The sequence below is a fragment of the Acomys minous genome, assembly GCF_964271855.1.
Source record: "Acomys minous genome assembly, chromosome: 8".
NCBI lineage: Eukaryota > Metazoa > Chordata > Mammalia > Rodentia > Muridae > Acomys > Acomys minous.
Window position 1 is genome coordinate 117,630,487 of NC_140489.1, and position 22,915 is coordinate 117,653,401.

General features: G+C 47.7%; 1 pseudogene across 1 annotated transcript; it reads right to left on the reverse strand.

Moving 5' to 3' along the window:
* Positions 1-22,154: 22,154 nt before the first annotated feature.
* LOC311604153 (cytochrome b-c1 complex subunit 10-like) lies at positions 22,155-22,306 on the reverse strand (annotated as a pseudogene). Its single transcript has one exon. The product of its transcript is annotated as a cytochrome b-c1 complex subunit 10-like (transcript).
* Positions 22,307-22,915: the final 609 nt, after the last annotated feature.

The window sequence follows — 22,915 nt, forward strand, 5'->3', positions numbered from 1 at the left end:
GGCAAAGGCGCAGCTGACGTGATCTGGAGTGAAAAATAATTTTAAAAAAAATGAAGCTACTATGAAACTTGGAATGTTTGCTATGCCACGTGTCCTGACTGATACAATCTTCACATTTTGTCCTTGCTGCACTGACTGAGCTTTCACTGGGTCCCTAGCTCTTGTAAGGTAAATCTTGAAGTTTAGTCCTGATGGCAAATGTTCCACTCCCATCTGCCCTTTGGAGACTCTACCATTCTCTTTGTCTCTTTCACAGAGGATTCTTTGATCTTTGATACAAAACTCCATATCTTGTTCTCTCTCTCTCTCTCTCTCTCTCTCTCTCTCTCTCTCTCTCTCTCTCTCTCTCTCTCTCCCTTGACCATGTACTCTCTACCTGCTGTGTGAAGCCGTTGTCAATCCTCTCTAGCTTGATGCCATCTCTGAGCCCCTCTAGCTTGGGCTCTGTGCTGTTCAGATACCACCCACTGTCACAAAGGCTGTGCTCCCTTCTTTACATCCACTTCGCATCCCTTTACACATTCAACTTTCAACCTGGCCAACAGGATTTGCACACACTCAGAGGTGCATTTCCTTGCTGCACAGGGCCACGATTTCTCCTCGAGCCTTCTGGCAGCCTGTGATGTAATAAAGGAGCAGGCCACGTCTATGGTCATAGCTGCTTCGAGGAAAAGCAGTTCAGGTTTTGGGTCAGGTAATTTAGAATGCTGCTGGGACAGGAGTGGGTAGCGCAGAGGCTTGGCGTTTCAGGAGTATGTGTGCTGGAGAGCAGGGCCGTGGACCAGTAATCTGCATGAACCCGTATCTATTCCCCTACACTTGCTTGTGAGAAAATCCTGGTGGGGCCTGCTATGTGACGTAATGAACAGCCTCCTATGACAGTATTACCATCTTCTCATGATCAAGTCTATTTCTGTGTGGGATGGGCAGGCCCGGAACCTGTAACAGTGCAAGGCTTCCAGTCTCTGCTTACCTAGCTTAACCAAGTTGCAAGGGAACTTTCCAGTCCCGAAGGAAAGAGGAAACACATCCTTAACAAATAAATTCAAGGGCTGGGGAGACTGCTCAGTGGGGAGTGCGATTGCCCTATGGGCTAGATGACGTGAATTCAGATCCCCCAAAACACACACAGAAAGCCAGTTGCTGTAGTTTGTAATCCCAGCATCCCTATAGCAAGATGGGAGATGGGAATGGGAGAACTTGTGGAAGGCAGTGGGCCAGCCAGCCTACATAAACAGCAGCAAAGAAGAGAGACCCTGTCTCAAGCAAGGAGGGAGCAGACGATTGGCAGCTAGGCTGTCCTCTGACCTCTAATTGTATGCCGTGACTCCTGGCTGTCTCCCCAAAAAGGAAGGAGGGGTGTAACTGGTGTTTGCTGCCTTATGTGTTCATCTTCCTTCCATCCTTCTCTGTCCCTTTTCTTCAACCCTTTCAACCCCCTAACACTGGATAAGAGAGGGGGGAAAAAAGGAGAGACAGAAAAGGAAAGAGATCCCTGAGTAAAAGTCAAGGGTCAGAAAGGGGAGATATTATCCTAAGACTACTTCCTGCTCACTAAGGGCAGAGAGTACCTTTGGGCAAGTTTGAATTTGGCTGTCAGAATATCTAATTTCTTCTTGTTTCTTCTGAACAAACAGCGTCGGAGCCCTACCATTTACGTACCCTCTGAACAGTCCCCAGAATTCCAAACATCGCACAATCGCAGAAAACTATCTGCAGCTGGCAAAAGCACGCCTCTGCTAGAGCGCGAGGCAAATCATAATCAGTGGCTGCATAGCCCCATCTCCCCACACCTGGGGTTAAAACAAAAAACAAAAAACAAAAAACAAAAACAACAACAACAAAACCAGAGTCTTATAATATAGTTCCATGTTTTTTTAGAGAAACCAAAATTCCAAAATTGTCACTACAAGGGGACATTCAGGATGTTTCTCTCTGTGCCTGGGCCAAATACAGAAAAATGAGTTGCTGAGGAGCGGGGTTGGGAAACTGGGGAGGGTCACCAATATCATCTGCCCCTCATGAGATTGACAAGGCAGCCAAGTGGAGCCAGAGTTGCTCCCCCAAAAGCTGAAGTGATCAAGGGATTGTCTATTGACTTCCATCCACATCCTTTCCAGAGGCGCCCAGGGAACCCAGGGAGACTGACTCAGGATTGAGCACATGGTGTCACAACAGAGGAGCCTGGGGTCTCTCCTGCTGGAGGAAAGCCCGACTGGACTGTCTGGCTTGAAGAGTATTTGGGGCAGGTGTAAACAGATCCGCACTCCCACACCCTACCAAGAAAGGATTTGAGAATGTTTGCCCAGACTGCCCACACTTCCTGGTGTGTCCCCTGGTTGCCCTGCATGGGAAACAGATAGCACTGTAAACCCGTGGGGTGTGGAGTAGAGGCTTTATAAACCAGCTTGTGTGGATTTCAGTGGGCTTGCTCTACTTCCCTTACTCATGGCAACAGCTGACAGTGCAAACCAATCACCTGCATAGGCTGCTCCCAAAACACAAGCCCCCAACCCTAAACTAGGAGCCAGAGTTCAGCCCCGCTACTTCTTAGTGGGGGCGGGGGTGTGTGTGGGGGGGCTGGGGTTGGGGGGTGAGGGCAATAGCTTTAGCTCACTAAGCCTCTGCTTGGCTTATCTGAGGGGGGTATGTTGATGTTTGCCAGCACACTTGCCTCACTAGGTTATTGCGAGGAGATGCATTTGCAAGCTGGTGCTAATCATAAACATGCGATGCTATCATTATTTGTGTAAACGTGATAGTATCTCCTCCAAGAGGTCCTCCCTCCTGCCTTCCACCTCACACACAAACCTCAGCTCCCCAGCCCAGGCTATCCCAGCCTGAAATGCATCAATTGATTGACACAGAGAACTCAGTGCACACTTTTTCTGGCCCCAGGCCCTCCCATATGCAATGTTTCGGTCCAGTCTGCCGGCACAGGTTGCAGGGTGTGCTCATTGAACTGGGGGGGTTCACAGCAGTAGGACCCTTAGCCTTAGCTGTGGCCACTTTCTGAAAGGGGCATCTTCTTCCTTTCCTCTCAACTGGCTGCTATCTCTCCAAGGAAGAGTGACAATTGGGGTCAGCTAATAGTGAAAGAGGGGTCTGCCTTGGGACCTTCGCTCAGTTCTGGCTTTGGAAGCTGAGTCGGCATGCTTGCTGGTTTGCTCAAGCTGTGTGGGATGAGACAGATAGGTTTCCATTTCCGAGGTGGTAAGAGCCAGCACTCTCTAAAGAAGAAAGGAGAAAGCCGGCTCACGACTGAGGAGATGTAGGGGGGTTGGGGGGGGCATTAAGCTCTCTTCCCCTCACAGCTGCTCAGCCCTCATTAGCATGCAGGCAAGGGGGCCTCTGGGAGCCACACTTATGGATTATCTGGAGCTGAGAGTAATCCCAAAATTCATGAGCACAGGCTCTGGGAATAAAGAGAGATGGAAATTGGGAAGCTAGCGGGGGGGGGGGGGGGGATGGGATCCTGACTACCATCCGGCAGATAATATCCCCATCCCCGTGAAAAAGCTCCTCAGAGTTTTTAAGTCTCAGAACAACTTCCACAAAGTATTGACAGCCCCAAATAACTTTGGCTAGGTGGACTACCTCTGTTGATGTTTGATGCCTTGGATGTTATATTTGTTGATTGACTCCAAAAACATCACAAGCAGCCTATTATGTGGTAGCATAAACAGCATGTTGTTGTAAAAAGCAAACCATCAACTTTCCATTGGGGAGTAAGGGTCGGTGCGGACAGGGGCACTGTTTCCTGGTTTGCACATTTCTCCAGTGTGCGGCTTAAGGACAGGATGCTGGTGTCTGCATCTCCAATGGGTCTCTCGAGAGATGGTGGTTGTGTGGCATCTGGAAAATGTTGGTGTGTCTTCCTGATAGGGTGAGAGTGGAAATTACATCCTAGTACTGAAATGAAAATAAAGTTGACCTCTGAGCTCCTGGAAGCATTTCAGTGACCCCTGGGGGTCTCCAAACTGTACTTTCGTATGCACATGTATGATACTGGGACCAAAGCCAGGGCCTTGTACTCTGCCTCTAAGTTACAACCCCAACATTTTTATTTTTTAATTAAAATAATTTCTCCCTCCCCCCCCCCTCTCTCTCGTGTGTGTGTGTGTGTGTGTGTGTGTGTGTGTGTGTGTGTGTGTGTGTGTTTGTCTTTAAATTGACTCTGAGTGACCCATTCCTGAATTCAGGGAGCTACATACCCTCTGGATCCTTCCTCCTTCTATGACCCAGTTGTTGCTCTTTGCACTGGTGGGGTGCGGTCTTGTAAAACTTGGAAAGAAAGGAGAAAGAGAGAGGCTCCGTGGAGCCACAGGGTACAAGTTCTTAAATTCTTGCAAATAATGGACACTTTGGCCATGGAGTCGTCTTTCCGTTGACAACTGAGCTGCAGGTGTGTCTCCCTCCCTACCCCTCCCTGTTTTATCTGGCCACCTGCTTAACTTCTCTGGGTCTCACTTAGTCACCTGTAAATGAGGGCGGCTGTAAGCCCCCCCTCCCCTGTACCAGCCCTATGAACAGCCTCAGCAGAATCAGTCTTAAAAGTTGGGCAATGGGATGGCATTAGAGTTCTCTCTTCGCTGTGCAAGTATGAGGTTTCAAGGGAGCAAGCTGACTTTGTGTTGCACCACTAGAAGACTCAGAAGGACTTTTGGTAAAGCAAAGAGTCTTCTGATTGGTTACTGATATGTCTAATTTGTAAACGAGCATTTCCAGGATTTAGCGTTCACAGATTAGTTTTCTTTGATTCTTTTAAAATGTCATCTTGATTTTTTTATTTTAAGGAAAGATAAGAATGAAGGAATCTGACATAGGTGGCTTTGAAAAAGAAAGGGAGAGGTGGGTCAGGCGTGGTGGCACACACCTTTAATCCCAGCACTCAGGGAGGCAGAGACAGGTGGATCAATGTGAGTTCAAGGCCAGCCTGGTTTAGAAATCAGCCAAGGCTACATAGAGAAACCCTGTCTTGAAAGCAACAACAAACAAAGGGAAGCAAGCAAGGAAGGAAGAGATGGATAGAAGGCAGGGAAGGAGAGCAGAAGGGATTTGAACTCAACAGCTGGGCAAGAGCGATCTTTCCTGTACTATGGCAAATCTCATGCCCAGCACATTGAATGCCAGCGGGAGACTGAAGAAGCCTTGGTTGCTGCATGGTCTAAGCACAGGCAGTGTCTGTCCTCTATGACTTACCCACTGCATTCGAGAACAGAGACTTCAGAGATGCTACAGTACACAAGGCCCTCCCAAGACCAAGGCAGGAGAAGCTTTCAAATGTCTTGTCAGTGAAGAAGAAGCAAAAGCGATGGTGTGTCTTTCCCTTGGGGCGACTGTGTACTTGTCCCTGGCTGTGTACTTGAGGCCCCGTCCCTGCATTCCAAGAGCCAGGCAAAAAGCCCCGGGTGAAGAGAAGGCTTCATATAGACTCCTTCGTATCTCCTGCTACAAAGTTCAAGAATATTAGCAAAGGTGACACCAGCGGTTCACAAAAGAGCGCCTGAGAATAATCAGGTCAGGCAAGCAGAGTGGGGAGGATGGATGAGCTGGAAGCAAAATGGGACAGGGGGAGAGCCTTCCAGGCTGAGGTGAGGCTGAATGGAAAGCTCCCAGTCCCTGCAAATCGGCCCTGTTCTTGTTGGAGGCTCAAGTCAGTGGCCACTGCTATGGAGTCGAGGGGACACTGTTCTCCTCACAGGCTGGAGGAAGACACTGAGGGTGTGTGTGTGTGTGTGTGTGTGTGTGTGTGTGTGTGTGTGTGTGTGTGTGTGTGTGTCTAGATAAGAAAGGAAGCATAAAACTAGAAACAGCTCAGGGAACAGTGGGGGCCATCGCTTTTCTACCTTATTCTATTTTTCTCTGGGGCTTCAGATTAGCTTTGTGGCTTGTTGGCTGATTTAGCAGACTTCCAGCCCTAAACTTACCCACAAGGGAGCTTTACATTCCCAAGGCACCTGCCACTGAAAGCCAGGTGGGGGCCAGGAGGAAGCCTTGAGGGTGTTGGGGAAATGCTCAGTTCTCTGAGTTCTGAGTTGGGAGTTCTGAACGTTTCCTGTTGCATGCTACAAGCCCTCAACTTACTCCAAAGGACAGTAGGACTTGGCAGAGATTTATTTATTATGTGTACAGAATCCTACATGCAAGCCAGAGTAGGGCATCAGATCTCATTATAGATGACTGTGAGCCACCGTGTGGTTGCTGGGAATTGAGCCCTTGACTTTTGGAACAGAAGTCTGTGCTCTTAACCTCAAGCCACCTCTCCAGTCCCCAAATGATTCTTTTTTCAAAGGCGTTTTCTGCCCAAGTAATGCCATGACTGTTGGAGTTGGAGCCAACTACCCATCAGCACCCGCCTCCTCATGCCTTCAGTCTCTGTTACTTGTTACTTGGGCACAGGGGGAGGCCAATCATTGTCATGGGATGTGAAACAGGCCTCTCTTACACTGCTGTGGGGATGGTTTAGTGGTAAATTCTGGTGAGGTGAATTTGGTAGTACATAACACTACAATAAAGATCATAAATAACTGTGTGTGCTTTGTCCCAACAACCAGGTGTTTCTTTGGTTAGCACATGGAAGTGAGTGCACATAAGCATCTGAACTCAGGAACAAGCCTCATCTAGTGACAGTTGGTAATAAATGAAATTAAGGGCAGGCCTTGGGGCAATATGAAGCCGTTCACAATGAGGCTGTAGACTTCTGGCCCAAGGCACGCACAGCTGCTCATGGCTTATTCTTAGATTGTAAATGGCATGTTATGAAAGAATATTTCATTTTGTGAGGCCTTTGTTTTGCAAATAAACACCGTACATATGCATGAAAGCAGTCTGAAAGGACATAGATCAACAATATTAACTGTGATCCTTCAGCAGCATGGGGTATGAGAGTAATTTTCTTTGGGTGGATTTTTACTTCTGAGGGATGAATGTCTATCTATGCAAGTAATGTTCTTAAAGGGATCCTTGGCTTGTAGGAATGCAGCTGTGAGTGACCCACAGACAGGTCTGCTGCAAGGCAGGTGAGTCCCAATGGGGCTGACTCTCATCACTGAGCATAGGCAGGACTGTCTCATCTTCCTGAGGGGACACTGGAAAACAGTTGAATACAGAAGACACATGACTCTTCTCAGGGGGGCTGTGGGGGTGGGGTTCTGGTTCAATTCTAGAAAGCCCTCACAGTACAGTCAGGGTCTCAGAGCCCATGTCATCTTTTTCAAAGGAAAAAAAGATGTTCACCAAGGCAGAGTCTTCCCTCCTGGTTTTAGGGGTATCGCAGACTAAAGGACTCTTTTCTCTCTGAGACTCTGATGTGCTGAATAACCAGCAGCCCAAGGATCTATGGTCAATTGTCTTCTTTTAAAAAAAAGATTTATTTATTTTTATGTGCATTGATGTTTTACCTGTATGCATGTATGTGTGAAGGTGTCAGATCCTCTGGAACTGGAATTGCAGGCAGTTGTGACTTGCCACATGGGTGCTAGGAATTGAACCCGGGTCCTCTGGAAGAACAGCCAGAGCTCTTAACCACTGAGCCATCTCTCCAGCCCATCAATTGGATCTTTGGTTGTGAGCCGTTCACAGCTGAGCCATCCCTCCAGCCCAATCTCTGATCACTTGTCCAGCTTTAAGAGGCTCTGGGCTAATATTAAACCCTCTCCTAACAGGCTTTTGAACAAAACCAGTTAACTCCAAATGCATGGTTGGAAAACATGGCTGGCAACTGCTATTCTTTTTCCTCGAATCTATGTTGATTTTGTGCCCAACATTTATGGATGTAGCTCCAGAAAAGGCCAATCTAAAGCATCTGCACTACAGAAAAAAGAGCCATGTGAGCAGTAGGCATATCTTCAGTGTCTGGCTACCCATCTTCCTGGCCAGGTACATGCAAGGCAGGAAGTGGTCAAGGAAATGGAGCCTGGTGATCATGGGCCTTTCCTGTGTGGTGGCCAATAAGCTCCGTGTTAGGTCCCAAGGAAACTCAGGACAAACGGCTACCTGAGGTGCCCACTAACAAGTCAAAACAGATACTGGACACTGGGCTCTCTCAGCACCACAAGTACCTGCTACAGAGTCCTGGCTTCTCTCAGCGCCTCTCATCCCTCCTCCCCTCCGCTGCGCCCCCCCCCCACCGCCCGTACCCCCCACCCCGACCCCATATTCTCCCAGCTTCTCTTCCTGTATAATTCAGCCCCACACTCTCTTGGCCTCCTGGTTCTTTTTGCCTTCTTGGTCTTCTCTTGTCTCCCTCTCTCTTTTATTCCATTGGCCATGTTCAGTCTGGTTCCTTCCAGATGCCTCCCTCATATCTACAACAGTCTTCTCCGCCTCCGTCCCTAGGAGCGATCATCGCCTCATTTTCATTCCCGCTGGGAGCTGTTCTCCTCCTGTGGGGAGAGAGAACCCAGACAAAGGTGCGGCAGTCTGTCTGTCTTCCCTCTAGACAGAGGCAGAAAGCAGGGGGAGGAAGAAACATCTCCCACCAGTGTCACCCTTATGGGGAGAGAAGGCTGGGATTGCACTTGTGACACAGCCTCTTTCTCTCCCACCTCAGCTCCAGACCGACCCCAGCTCCACCCCTGCGACCCATCTGCTCTGGGTGAGAAGCCCCATGGAATTTCTTCCTCCTGCCGTGCGATCGGCTTGGCCCATCTCCCCATCTTCCTAGATGGACCCTTCGGTGCCACACAAGCTCTGAGTAATTTCCTGCCCTCAGCCCCCTTGAAGCCTCTCAGTGGGAGACTGTTCGCCTTGATTATCACCCTCCTTGGAATGCTGGTGTGTGTGTGTGTGTGTGTGTGTGTGTGTGTGTGTGAGAGAGAGAGAGAGAGAGAGAGAGAGAGAGAGAGAGAGAGAGAGAGCCAAGCTCAGGCAGAAGAGGAGAAATTGGGCCAGCTAAAATGTCCGTAGGAGATAGTTCTAAACCCCAAAAGTGACTTTTCCATTCTTCCATAGAAAGCAAAGTAGCATGGAAGACTGCATAAGGGTCTTGAAAGTACAGAGTATGACTTCAGTTGTGAAGTGCCTCTAGGAAACATATTTTTAAAATATATTTTATTAATTTATTCATATTACATCTCAATTGTTAGCCCATCTCTTGTATCCTCCCATTCTTCCCTCCCTCCCTCCCATTTTCCCCTTACTCCCCTCCCTTATGACTGTGACTGAGGGGGGCCTTTTCCCCCTGTATATGCTCATAGGGTATCAAGTCTCTTCTTGGTAGCCTGCTATCCTTCCTCTGAGTGCCACCAGGCCTCCTCATCCAGGGGACGTGGTCAAATATGGGGCACCAGAGTTTGTGTCAAAGTCAGTCCCCACTCTCCACTCAGCTGTGAAGAATGTCCTGTCCATTGGGTAGATCTGGGTAGGGGTTAGAAGTTTACTGCACGTATTGTCCTTGGCTGGTGCCATAGTTTGAGCAGGACCCCTGAGCCCAAATCTGCCCATCGTAATGTTCTTCTTGTAGGTTTCTAGGACCCTCTGGATCCTTCTATTTCCCCTTTCTCCCTTGATTCTCTCACCTAGAGTCCAAATAGGACATCCTCCCCTCTGTCCCACTTTCCTGGTAAGTGAAGACTTTCATGGGACATGCCCCTTGGGCTAGTGTCCAGACATAAGTGAGTATATACCATTTGACTCTTTCTGCTTCTGGGTTAACTCACTCATTATGATCATTTCTAGCTTAATCTATTTGTCCAGAAATTTCAGGAATCCCTTGTTTTTAATAGCTGAGTAGGAAACATATTTTAGGGGTCAAGATCCCTGTCAGTGGACTGATTGTGCCTACCAGCCTCGTGGAGAAGGCTTAGAGGACCACGAAGTGACCTCCTTTCATTCCCCCGGGTCCAGTCGTGGCTGGTGCGACGAGGGCACCTGACTTCAGAGAGGTTTATGAAAGCAGATCCAATCAGGTCCTTTCTTGCGTAGATAAACTCCAAGCATTTGGTAGTGGGCACTTAAGACAGAGGCCCTGGAGGCGGGAAGGTAGAACAAATGCCAGGCAAACCCAAGGGGAGAGGCCGGCCCAGGGAGGCCAAGCAGGAAAGCCTAGAAATGCAGCCAAGGTAAACTGAGAAAGACTGAGAGAACTGAAAGGGGGAGAAATATGGAGGAGCAGAAGATGGTAGAGGGGAGACAGAAGAGGCAAGAGAGACTCTTCACCTCCCTTTTGTATTCTTGAGTGCTTGCCTCACTTCCCGAGAGTTCATTTCCGTTCGATAGCAGCGTCCGAGTTCCGTTGGTGATGGTGTCTGTCCCCTAACCACCGAGGAGTTCTGAATTAGATGTGATCCCAGCCCTGTGCAAGATGGATAGTGTGAAAGAGCTGGGATCTGGCTGCTGGAGGAGCTACATCGGGTGAAACAGGCATTAAAGGCCAGAACCAGGTACCGGGGGGGGGGGGGGGGTTGCGGGGGGCCTAGAACTCAGAAGTTTGTGGTACCCTGTAGAAGCCTGGGAGGAAGAGCAATTGTCTCTGAAAGGATTTGGCAGGGAGTTGGGAGGTGAGAGTGGACAGGAGGAGAGAGAGGAGAGAGAGAGAGAGAGAGAGAGAGAGAGAGAGAGAGAGAGAGAGAGAGAGAGAGGCTGGCTTGGTCAAAGCAGTGCTCTCTTTCTGGTGGTGCTTGGCAGGGGCTTCTGGGTCCTACCACCAGAATTTAAAGCCAAGATCTGAGGACTCAGGACAGGTGGGAGGAGATCTGAAGATGTGTCCTTAAGTGTTTGTGCAGAAAAAGGACATGTAACAAGAACAGCAGCAGCAGCAACAACAACATCTTTGTGTGTTCAAAGGTCCCACATGTCTTGAGTCTTCATAGGCTAGCTATTGCCGAAGGCTTTCCTGTTGTGTGGGCAATTTCACCTCCCAAGTGCCAGGAAGTCCAACCCCACACATGTCCTCCCTTTTGCAGCGTCCTATTACTTAGAGACTGCGTTCTATAAAGACGGTTTGAACCCCAAGCTGCAAATTCTGAGCCACTGCTTCTGGAAGGACAGAGCATCTTTGTGAGAAAACGCCAGACACAAACAACCTCGGGGAAGAACGGTTTGTCTTAGCTCACGGCTTCAGAGAGATTTCAGTTTGTCCCCACAGAGAAGGCAATGGCTATAGGAAGCATGGTCAGCCCCCAGGGGCATCTCAACAACCAGGCTCCACTTCCTGCTCCCATAGCCTCCCAGGATGACACCACGGGCTCCCCCACCAAATCTTTCAACACAGGAGGCTGTAGGAGACGTTCTCACCTAAACCATAGCATGGAGGCACAGGGCTAATCTCCGGCAAGCCTCTGATTATTATCAAGTCACAATCCCGCTTCATTCATGTTCCTACTCGGTGCCTTAGTTAATATGTATTGTTGACTGGTGGACATCATGTGTACCCACCTTTATATGACGCCCAGTTTTCCATCCTGCTCTATGCTTCTGGGTCTTGCTGCTAATTTTTCTTCTCTGAGTGTCTGTTTCAACTCTCTCCTTCTACTGTTTATAGAACCTACTCTGGCCTTAGTGACTTGACTCTTAGGGGTTATTTCTGTATTGTTTGAGTTTGGTTCCAGTATTACCTGCTCTGGGGAGCCTCTGCTGGGAACCCAGGGAGATCTCAACTCCCTCTCACAAGCACTTTCTGCATTCGTGCTAGGACCTTTAGTGCACTGGGGCTGAGAGTCTTCATGCATGCTTTACCCCCAAAACAAGAACAGCTTTTGGGAGAAAGAGAGTATTATTATTATTATTATTATTATTATTATTATTATTATTATTATTATTATTATTCCTGTAATCATACTGTGCTGGTTTGAATGAGAATGACCCCATAGGTTCATATGCTTGGCTACTTGGTCCCCAGTTGGTGGAACTGTTTGGGAAAGATTAGGTGGTGTGACCTATCTGGAGGAGGTGTGTCCTAGTTGGAGAGGGTGTGGCCTAATTGTAAGGGTGTGGCCTATCTGGAGGGGGTGTGGCCTATCTGGAGGAGGTGTGGCCTAGTTGGAGAGGGTGGCTTTGTGGTTTCAGAAGAATGGGACATTTTTGAGTTAGCTATGCCTCCTGCTTGTGATTTAAGACGCAAGCTCTACTTCTGTTCCTGCCACCATGTCACTGCTCTGTCATCCTGGACTCTAACCCTCTGGAACCATCAGTGATTTCTTTGATAAGTTGCCTTTATCACATTGTTTTATCATTGTAATACAAAAGTAGAAGCAGTGTCAGGGTAGTAGCTGATGCCCAGTGTGATGGAACTCTATCCGATGCAGGAACCACAGGTAAATGAAGGACACTCAGTTACCACAATCAGCATTGGACTAAATAGCAACTGAGGACTTTCATCTGAATCTCAGTAAGTTTACCTGCCGTGGACCAGACTTGGTCTTCCCAGAGGCTAGGCTCACAGAAGGACAGCGCTTAACAGAACGGCATAGGATCTGGAAGCTTCATTCTTACAGACAGGAAGCACAGGTACCTGTCCTGAAGGACCGTCCATGTCTGCTCGAAAAGTGGACAGCCAAGCTTTGAACCTCAGGTGGTCAAGCTGAGCTGAGGGGAAGACATATGCCCTCTGAAGACAGAGAAGATGCCCTGGCTGTCCTGGAACTCACTCTGTAGACCAGGTTAGCCTTGAACTCTGCCAGTCTCAGCCTCCAGAATGTTGGGGATTGCAGGCATGCACTACCACCACCAAATTCTTTCTTTTTTAATTATTGTTGTCTTTGTTTGGCCTATGTTGGGGCGGTCACGTCGGTATGACTTTATGGATGTAATTGCTGACATTTCTAGGAAACAGAATCTCATGGAAAATTACATCATCCTCCGCATCTTACAGTCTTTCTTCTTGCTTTTCTGGAATGTTCTCTGAGCATTAGGTGCTGAGTTGTTTTGTGGATGTATCCATCAGGACTGGAATCCACAACTCTGCATTTTGATTGGTTGTGGTTTTCTGTAATGGTCTCCATCTGAGCACAGAGAGGTCTCCTTGACAAGCGATGGGGGACAACACTAATCAGTAGGTGTTAGGCAGTGGTTCTCAACCTCCCTAACGCCGTGACCCTCTAATACAGCTCCTCGTGCTGTGGTGACCCCTCAACCATAAAATTATTTCTGCTGCTACCTCATAACTGTAATTTTGTTACTGTTACGAATCGTAATGCAAATATCTGCTTTTCTCACAACATCCCTTGCAAAAGGACCATTCAACTGCCTCCAAAGGGGTCGCGGCCCACAGGTTGAGAACCACCGGTGTAAGGCCAACTATTTAAAATGTAGCTAGGGATTATGTTAGTCTGGCAAAGTGGAGATTGTAGATTCTGGAAACCAGACCACTTCTTGCCTTGCTGAGGAGTCAACACTTAGCGGGCACTTCCCCGTCTCCATTCTCCACCTGCTGTGGGACCGTTTATCTCTGTAGCACAGCCCCAGAGTTACTCTTAGTCTTCTCCCATAAACGCTGACTCTTTAGGCACAGCCTGTACCCTCTCTCTGCAGCATCCACAGCATGAGGAGATACATTCTGGACATATTGATCAGTGGGTAGAAATTATGAAGTCCCTGTTAGGAACTCTTCCCCCTTCCCCCCCCCCCCCTTTTTTTTGATGGTTTGCGGGTCAGACCGAAGAAAGACATAAGTTACTTATAGGATCCTATAGTATTGAAGAAAGAGTGAGCGGGGGAAAGGACAACAAAGTCCATTTTTACCTCATAGGAACCCCACTCTTTCTTACCTGCATCCAGATTCTGTAAGGACAGGCTGTCGGGCATCCAGGGAAAGCTGGAAGCCAGCCATGAAGATGTTGTCCCGTGCTGGGAGAGAAGAGAGGAGGACGGGCTGGGCCTGCTCTCAGGGACCCCCTATCTCTCCCTCTTACAGTGTTTGGTTTGGGTGTAACGGGATATTCCCCACCCGAGAGACCCTGCCCTCTAGGTTGCCTCTCTCTAATTTTGTTCTCCTAAAACCAGGAGCCTGACACCTGCCTCTGCTCCCGTCCTCCCAGTGCCCACTGAGTCACTTGGATACCAGCTTCCAGCAGCCTGTTAACCTCCCCTCTCTACACACACCATTTTCTCTTCCCTCGGAAAGGCACCTGCAGCCCTCGCAGAATCACGGAAGTCAATTTGTGCCGCTGGTGCGAGAGCGTTTTAGCATATTGAGTGGTCCAAATATTTAAATATCTATGATATAGGAAGCATGGAGAACATTAAAAACCATTTTCTCCCCGCTGATTGCGAGAGAGGAAATGTGCACAGCTCCTGCTCTCCTGCACGGTTGCAAAACTGCTGGCCTAATCATCTCGCCTTATGTGTAAAGAACCCTCTCCTGCCTCCTCCAGTCTGGCTTTGGGTTGCATTGACTGTAAACAAAGATGTATTGGGGGTGGGGGTGGAGGAGGTTTGCTGTTGGATGGAGTTTATTGTTTATGTAAATCTCTCAGAATGTGACATAGCAAGATAGCTTCCTATGTTGTGCTGATCCACGTTTTAGGCCAACAGCCAAAGTATTTTATCTTTTCCTTCATTATAGTGATCTTCCAATTAGCCGTGGTCTGTAATACCCTGATTTTGGTGGCGGTGGTTTGGACAGGATTGTTTGATAGTTCTGCTCGAGAGGCAAAATAAGGGGCCTTATTATAGAAGTGCAGAGGTTGTGCAGAAACTGAGTTCTGTTGCAAAGTTTGCCGATAAGGGGAAAACCGGCCCTTAAGCGTCCATTCTGTTCTGTATATTAACACTTCTAATCTGCACTGCTGATAAAACGGCAAGCCATTTGCCTTTGGAGGAATTAGTTCTGCCTCACTTGTGTAACCAGGCGATGGTGATTAACCTTTAAACTGTCCAATATTCCCAGCAGCCTCCTGCTCCAGATTAGAAACTATTTAGTTATGACCAACTAAATTAACAACAGTCCCCTTCTAAAGAATGAGACTCGGAAGGTGGCTGCATTTTAAGGTGGAAATGTGTTTTGAATTGGCGATCCATCCTCCCAAGGTGTTTATTTCCCTTGTCCTTAAACTTTCCTGGATGCTGCCATACTAGGAGTGGAAAGCTTGGCTTAGGGGGCTCCGGGTGGGGGCCGGGCAGGTAGCATGCACAAGAGAAAGACTTTGTTGGGTTTACAGATGCAAGGCCTCGTGGACACAAAGGAAACTTGTCTGGGTTTAGGTTTCCTTGCTCCTTAGAAAAGACTTTAGGAGCAAAAGACCCTGGGTTCAATCCCTTACAGCAGCAGCAGCAGCAACAACAACAACTACAACAACAACAACAACAACAACAACAACACTTAAGCTCTTCTGCCAGATCCCAGCCATGCTCACAGCACAGTGGGGCGGAAGCAGTGGTTCCTAATGGGAAAATTAAGAAATAATAGTAGCTCCCTTTCCTCCCCATTTCTTCCTGGAGTTGAAAGATGCTACCTAACTTTCACACTCCAGACCCAGGGATCTGCCCACCGCAGGTGGCTCTACCCAAGTGAACTGCAGCCCGAGGGTTACAGTCGCGGCTCAGCCCTCTCCTATCTGCCCGTTTCAAACGTGTCATTTATCAGCGGAAGCATACCCTCAGTGGTGAAGGCCAGGCAATTATGTAATCGTGTCATGCCTTAAATCCCCAAATTGTCGGTCCTCCCTGGATAACCCATAAGATGGAGCGCAATCCTTACCACCTCCCCACCCCCACCCCCCCAATGACGGTAGCAACCTTTTCTGTTTTACCAGCTTCGTATCAGCTACTTCCTTAAGAACCGCTAATCTAGATGCAGCAACTAGCAGGACGTCAGTCAAGCCGCAGTCCACGGGCGAAGCCTTCTTCATATACCAATTTAAATCATTCATGGTCTTTTCTTTGGCATTATTCAAAAGATCATAATAATTTTCTTGTGCCCACAGCACAAAAAAATCAATTATTTCCCCACAAAGACTTGAAAGTACTTAGCGAGTGCGGCAAGAAAAGCTGAGGGTGATATCAAATTGAAATTGCACTCATTACATACAACACAATTAGTTGCCACTAGCCTGGCCGGGCTTTAATTCTGAATGGCATATCTTTATTATTACAGAAACAAGCATGCAAATGGCATTGTTCGGGATTTGCCGAAATCAATAGGATATAGTGCTGTGTGTTTGGTGGCCACTGTCACTCACGCTGCTGTGGATGCGAGATAATGTGTGTGTTTGAATTAATGAAGGGAGCAGGCAACATCATAAGTGACACCCAAATAAAAGAAATGGGTACATGATATTTGTAATTATTCTACTTGTGTTTTCGTTGTAAATACTTGTGCTTTTTGTTTTTTAATCAAAGGATTAATTGCATTTTAATAAGGCATTATGATTTGCAGAGCTTTAGTTAATTAAAACTTGTAGTATATAATTATGAAGTGATGCTGAGTCTTTCTAAAGATCACCCATATGTTTAGAATATGTATAATTTTTCTGTTAGGCAATGGCAACCTTCTCCCTCCGCCCCTTTTTCATGTTCTCCCCTCACCAGCAGAAGGGCACGGACAAATTCTACGAAACATTGGTGAGCTAACAATTCCAGGTAGATTTCTCCAAATAGTGGGTAGAACTCAGCTGGGGCTGTTGCCCTTAAAACAACCCTGAAGCCGCATGGTGGGATAACACTCTCCTGAAAACGTTCTTATCGACACTCACCTCTGGTTCATCCTCTTGAGGTGCAGCCCTGTAAAGGTTTCAAAAGATGCTGTAAGTTTTTTTTTTAGTGTGGTCATTGAGAAGTTAGCCCTGGGCCAGACCACAGCGGTGAGCCGTAGACCCTGGCTGCTTCTCTGCGGCTTGGTCACCAACCCAGAGGAGCTGCCAACACACCCAGCCTCATCCGTTGATACTCTGGGCAGATTTGGAAGGGACAGGATGGGAGAGGGAGGCTGAAAGCCAAGGGAGCTTGGAATCCCCCAACATTATTAACACATTAGTAATTCACAGTGGAATCCAGCCCAGAGACGCGTTCCCTGTAGGTGTGCGTTATGTGAAGGCTGATGGATTAATTGCTAGATAGATGGAATAGAGCTAAGGTAAAACATTATTAAAAAGTTTTAAAATCTTAATGTAACATTTTGAAGTTTGCTTTGGGGAATTTTCGTTCATTTGTGTCTTCTTCCTCTTCTTCTTTGTTTTCATTCTCTCTGGTGCTGAGCATTTCCGTTGTCTCCATGGTGGGACCCAGTTGCTGACAGCATGGCATGCACATCCTCCACTAAGGCCTCACAGAGATGGGCTGATGCCGGAGCTGGTGGCTAGACCTCATATGGCCGGTGTTATGATTGGGTAGACTGACTACAAAGTGCTAGGCTTCCATTACCCTGTGAGGTATCATCTAGGTACCCAGAGGCTAATCTTTTCCTTCTTCTAAACAAACAGATACTATTTAAAAAAAAAAGATGCATCAAGAACATTGCTTCCACTTATAAGGCCAAGCGAAGAAGAATAAAGTTGACCAAACCTGATTTTCTGTGATGTCTACAATAGTACCCTAAGTAGGATGGCCCAATGTTGATTTAAAATCTAATATTAGGTTTGTCATGGCCTCCCATTTTCACTCTGAAAACCTTGAGCTTGAAAAGGTAGTTCATTCAAAGCTTGCTAAAATATTTGCTCAGCCGCACAATGGCGTGTGATGAAAAATCAACTCTTGTGGCTTGCTTCGTCCTATCAGCCTCGGCCTGCAGCAGAGAAAGAATGAGGGAAGGTCAGTCAATTACGTGTGGTAATCACCGTAAGCATATTATCTGAGACACAGATGTCTTCTGTGACCCCACACGACATGGCTATTAACCTTGGAGCAATATAAAAATGGAGTGGGCTTGGGGAGAGGCGTGAGGTAAACCAGGCTTTCAGTCTAGCCTCGTGTCGTAGGCTCGGGGACTAGAAAGTTCGGGACATGAGGACTATTTTTAGGCGCTTGAGCAGCCACCTGACCCTTGCTCACTCTTCCTTGATGGAGACCTTTTTCTGGGCCTCATCAAGTGCCTAAGCACTTGCCACACCTGAAAATGAGACTAAGCAAATGATCTGGGAGCTGTCGCAGACACATCGTGATCCTGCCATTCTGTTCTCTGTTCACCCGACAGGAAGCGAGAGAAGACAATCTGAGTTTTGGTAAATAAGTTCCCGTCCAGTCTTGGGTAGAAGTCGGGAAAAAGGGCAATGGGTCACTCAGACCACCAGGTGGACTCAACTAGGTTACCCAGGGGACACAAACTAAAAGTAAGTTAAAAAAAAACAATTTTTATTCAATATTTTTACATATAGTTTATATTATTACACATATATATAATAAACTACCCACAGCAAGAAGAACCATGAAACAATCAAGAATTCTATATATGTTACATTCATAGTGTTTTGGCTAATTTGTATTTGGCAGCCTTGAAGAAAACATCTTTCCTATCTTGGTGAGTCTAAAATTCTGAATGTAGATCAGTATCTAGCATATCTTGTCATTATCAACTTAAAGCATCTATCTAGACCTAAAAACATCTTAACTGCTAAACAACTAAGCTTAATGACATTTTGTCCCTGTGGGCAGCCCGATTCTGTAAAGAGCCTGGCACCAGGCTGGGCACAGGGTGGTGTTCTGTGAAGGCTGTTGATGGGCTGCTAACCGCCCCGGGACCATGCACATTTAGGAAAATGCCTGCCCTGTGAAATACCTGGATCCAGGCTCTGAAGATTCAAAAATAAATTGCCCTCCAGGAGCTCATGCTCTAAGAGAAAAGACGATGGGGGAAACCCTAAATAGACTTAAAATTGTGTCCTGGCTTGAGGCACAGCCCTGTGTAAGGGGTGGGTAAGGATGAGGAAAGGGCTGTGCTAGCCAAGGGGCAGGCACACCTTCCCTTGGAATGATGCTTGAGCTGGGATACATGTGCTGACATAAACTATCCTTTTGAGAACTCACTAGAGTCAGGACGCTGTCCCAGCCGCTTTCCTTGGATATTCTCCGATTCTTGCAGCAACATCAGGAGCTTAAGGTTCACGGGATGGAGCTTGCTGGATGCCTCTCAGCTGGTTAGTAGTAATGAAGATTAGAACCTCGAGCTAGCAAAACCACTCTGCTAACAGGAGGATGTGTTAGCCTGCACACCAGGAATAGTATCTGGGGTACAGTAGCATGGTATACCCTAGAAGTGTAGGGACAGTGGAAGCCAGAGTCATGAAGGACATATGTGACTAAAGTGCCGGAGAAGTGGACAGACCTCTCAGTCTGTTGGCCACCAAGGATGGCACCATCAGACATGTCTCTGATGGGCTCCTTTCAGGGTCACTAGAAAGATGAGTTGAGACACTGAAGATATGAAACCAGAGCCAGAGAAAGAGATTTGCTCCAAGGTGAGGTAGAGGCAGTGATGAGACATAGAGGTGGGGAGACAAGAGGGATAACCAGGCTCTAAGAGGTCAGAAGAGGCAGACAGCTAGGGGCTCTGATGGCAAAGAGTCTACGTGGCAGAGTTCCTCCACAATCCATTGGGTGTCGTATGGAGGACTCTGCTTGCATCTCTCTCACGGTGTAAGAAACAGAGACTCAGGGAATTATGAGATGAAGTTACCCCAGGCATAAGGCTCATGACTGTGTCCAAGTGGGCAAGAGGGTTGGAACTGAGTTTTGGGGTTTGCATCTTGCAGGTCTGCTTGTGTGTGTGTGTGTGTGTGTGTGTGTGTGTGTGTGTGTGTGTGTGTACATGCGTGCGCGCGCGCGTGCGTGTTTGGGGGTGGGGGTTCCCTGGTATGCATGTTAGTGTGCATGTGAGTACACACTTGTGTGTTCGTATAAGTGTAAGCATCAAATCTCTCCTTAGACACTTTAGCTCATGTTTGCCTGCCTTTCTTTGTGAACCCCACTCCCTTACCTTTCCCTAAACTCTCTCCACTGGAAAACCCTCAGTGATGTCTTATCAAAATTTCAGTGGCAGCCCCATCTACATGTAAGTGTATACTTTTACGCCATTATGAGCAGGTAACTGTACCAAATGAATGACCTAAATAAATAAATAAATAAATAAAAAGAAAGAAGGAAAGATCATATTGAGCTATATTTAAGGAGGAACTGAAGTCAGCTGGAAGCTGGCAGGTGTTAATAGTGAGTGTGCCATGACAACAGGGCATATGACTTACAAATCAGTTTATTAAGTATTCTTTTTCACTCCGTAGCAGAAACGACTGGGTGTCTCTTCAGCGTTCTCTCTACGGCTCTCACCTCCCTAACAGAGAGGAATTTGTTCAAGGATGCCACCTACTTTGTGTGGCTTTCTGTTTCAGGGGATGAAAGCTCTGAGCTCAGCTGCAAAGGACAAGTCCTGGTGGGTCCAAGCTCCTCACTCTGACCCCCCCCCCCCCCAGACACGAGCAGGTGGTAAAGGGAACGGCAGTGAAAGGTGGGTAGTTATGCTGGCGGCCTTCAGGGAGGCGCTCCCTCTCGTCCAATGACGTCCTTCTGCATGTCAGTTTGGGTTGCTCTAAGCTGACAATGGGTAATTGACAGGCAATAGATATCCGTTGCTTATGGGTTTTAGTGGTTGAGAAGCTCAGAGCAAGATGCTAAGCTATTTATTCCCTGGTCCTCACACCCAGTGCTTCTATAGCAGAGGCTCTCAACCTGTGGGTCGAGACTGTTTCGGGAATGGGGGTGTCCATTCACCCCTTCACGGGGGGGGGTCGCCTAGGACCATTTGAAAACACATATGTTTGCATTATGATTCATAACAGTAGTCATGTTACGATTATGAAGCAGCAAGGAATGTGATTTTATGGTTGGGAGGAGGTCACCACAACATGAGGAACTGTACTAAACGGTCGTGGCATCAGGGAGGTTGAGGACCACTGGTCAATAGGTTCAGTGGAAGGAAGGCAAAGGATGTTCCCTCAAGCCTCCTCCAGAAGGACACCAGGGCCACTCATGAGGCCCAACCTCCATCACCTACTCACCTTCCTAAGGCATCACGGTCTAACGTCATCACCTTGGACATGAAGCTACAGCGTATCAGTTGGAGAGGGGACATATAAAAGTCGCACGACGTCCACCCTTCTTTCTCTGTGATTTGCCATCGTGGGATGTGATGTCTCTAACTGCAGCAACCACCACGTGAGTGTGAACCGAGCAGAGTACACCCTCAGCCATGGTGCAAGAGAAAGATGGAAAGACTTGGGTCCTCGGTGATGTACTAACTGGGTGTCTCCCCCGGATCTTGTGTGCTATGCTATTGTGTTCCACTTCCTTAGGAAGACTTTTTGTTTTCCAATTGTGGTAAAATGCATATAAAACAACTCTAGCATTTGCACAGCATCCAAGACATTCCTATCAGTGCACAACCCTTACCAACCAACCATCCCTCTTCAGGAGTCTAATGCTTCTCAGTAAACAGCAACTCCCCAGCCCATGGCAACCATCCTTACGCCTTTTAAACACCATTGTATTTTATTTCTATGACTGCTTTGTCTGTATGTGTGTGCCACTTGTGTTCTTGAAGTGTACCTGAAGAAAGCAGAGAGGGTGTCAGCTCCCTTAGAACTGGAGATAAATACGGCTGTAAGCTATCATATGGGTGCTGGGAACTGAAGCTTGGTCCTCTGCCAGAGCAGCCAGTGCTCTTAATTTCTGAGCCATCTCCTCAAGCCCCATTCTCATTATGAATTTGACTATTCTATTTTCAGCACCTCATAAATAAGGAATTATACAAAATGTGTCCTTTGTGATTGCTTCATTTTATTTAGCCTGATATCTGTCTTTAAAAGAGAGATTTATCTGATTAGTGGTGGCAAATACCTTTAGTCCCAGCACTTTGGAGGCAGAGGCAGAGGCAGAGGCAGAGGCAGGCCGATCTCTGAGTTTGAGGCCAGCCTGGTCTACAGAGTGAGTTCCAGAAGAGCCAAGGTTACACAGAGAAACCCTGTCTTGAAAAACAAGAGAGGGGCAGAGAGAAGAAGAGAGAGGAAGGCGGAGACAGAGGAGAGGGAGAGAAATTTATTGCTGGGCAGTGGTGGCTCATGTCTTCCTCCTCCACCTCAGCCCTGCACCCCCACCCCCATAAGGAGTTTTAATGCTACATCCATCACAGTAGCCCCAGTGTTCATGATGCAGAAGCTCCCCTGGGGCTTTCAGCTTCCAAAGCAACAGGGTGTGACACCAGCGAGGCCTGTGGCAGAGGAAAGGGGCTCCTAATTGTCTTTCTTAAACTTGCCCTTGATGTAAGGCACCCAGTCCAGCATCAGACGCCAGTCCCTGGCCCACACCAGCCCCACATGCTGGCTCTGGGGATCCCATTCTTGGCCAGTTCCCGGTAGCCTGGGCCTAAAAACCTGCTCAGCATCACTGCAGGGTGTTAACACTCACAGTCAGCCTGTTCCGCCACCGCCGAAAGGACTCACGTCTTTAATCCCAGCCCTTGGGAGGCAGAGACAGGTGAATCACAGAGTTTGAGGCCAGCCTGGTCTACAAAATGAGTTCCAGGAAAGCCAAGGCTACACGGAGAAACCCAACCAAACAAGAAGGGGAGTAGGGAGGAGGGAAAGGGAGAGAGACTTATCTTTTTTTTTTTTTTGCATTCATGTATGTGCCAGCATAAGTTTATGTGTACCACATGCATGCAGATGCCCGTGGTGGTCAGAGGGCTTCAGATCCCCTGGAACTGAAGTTTTGGGCAATTGTGAGCCACCTGGTGTAGGTGCTGGGAACTGAACCCGGGTCCTCTGCAAAAGGAGCCAATGCTCTTAGCCACTGAGCCACCTCTCTAGCCCTTAGCACGGCATCTCCAAGGTTTATCCATGCAATATGTCTAAGACATTCTGAAATGTGCAGCTGAAGCTATCCCAAGTCCTACAGTCATTTCAAACTGGCTTTACATCCTGTCTTGTCATCACTGCCTGCCAAGTGTAATTGGAGGTCCAGGACTCAAGCCTAGGGCACGACGCACTGCCTG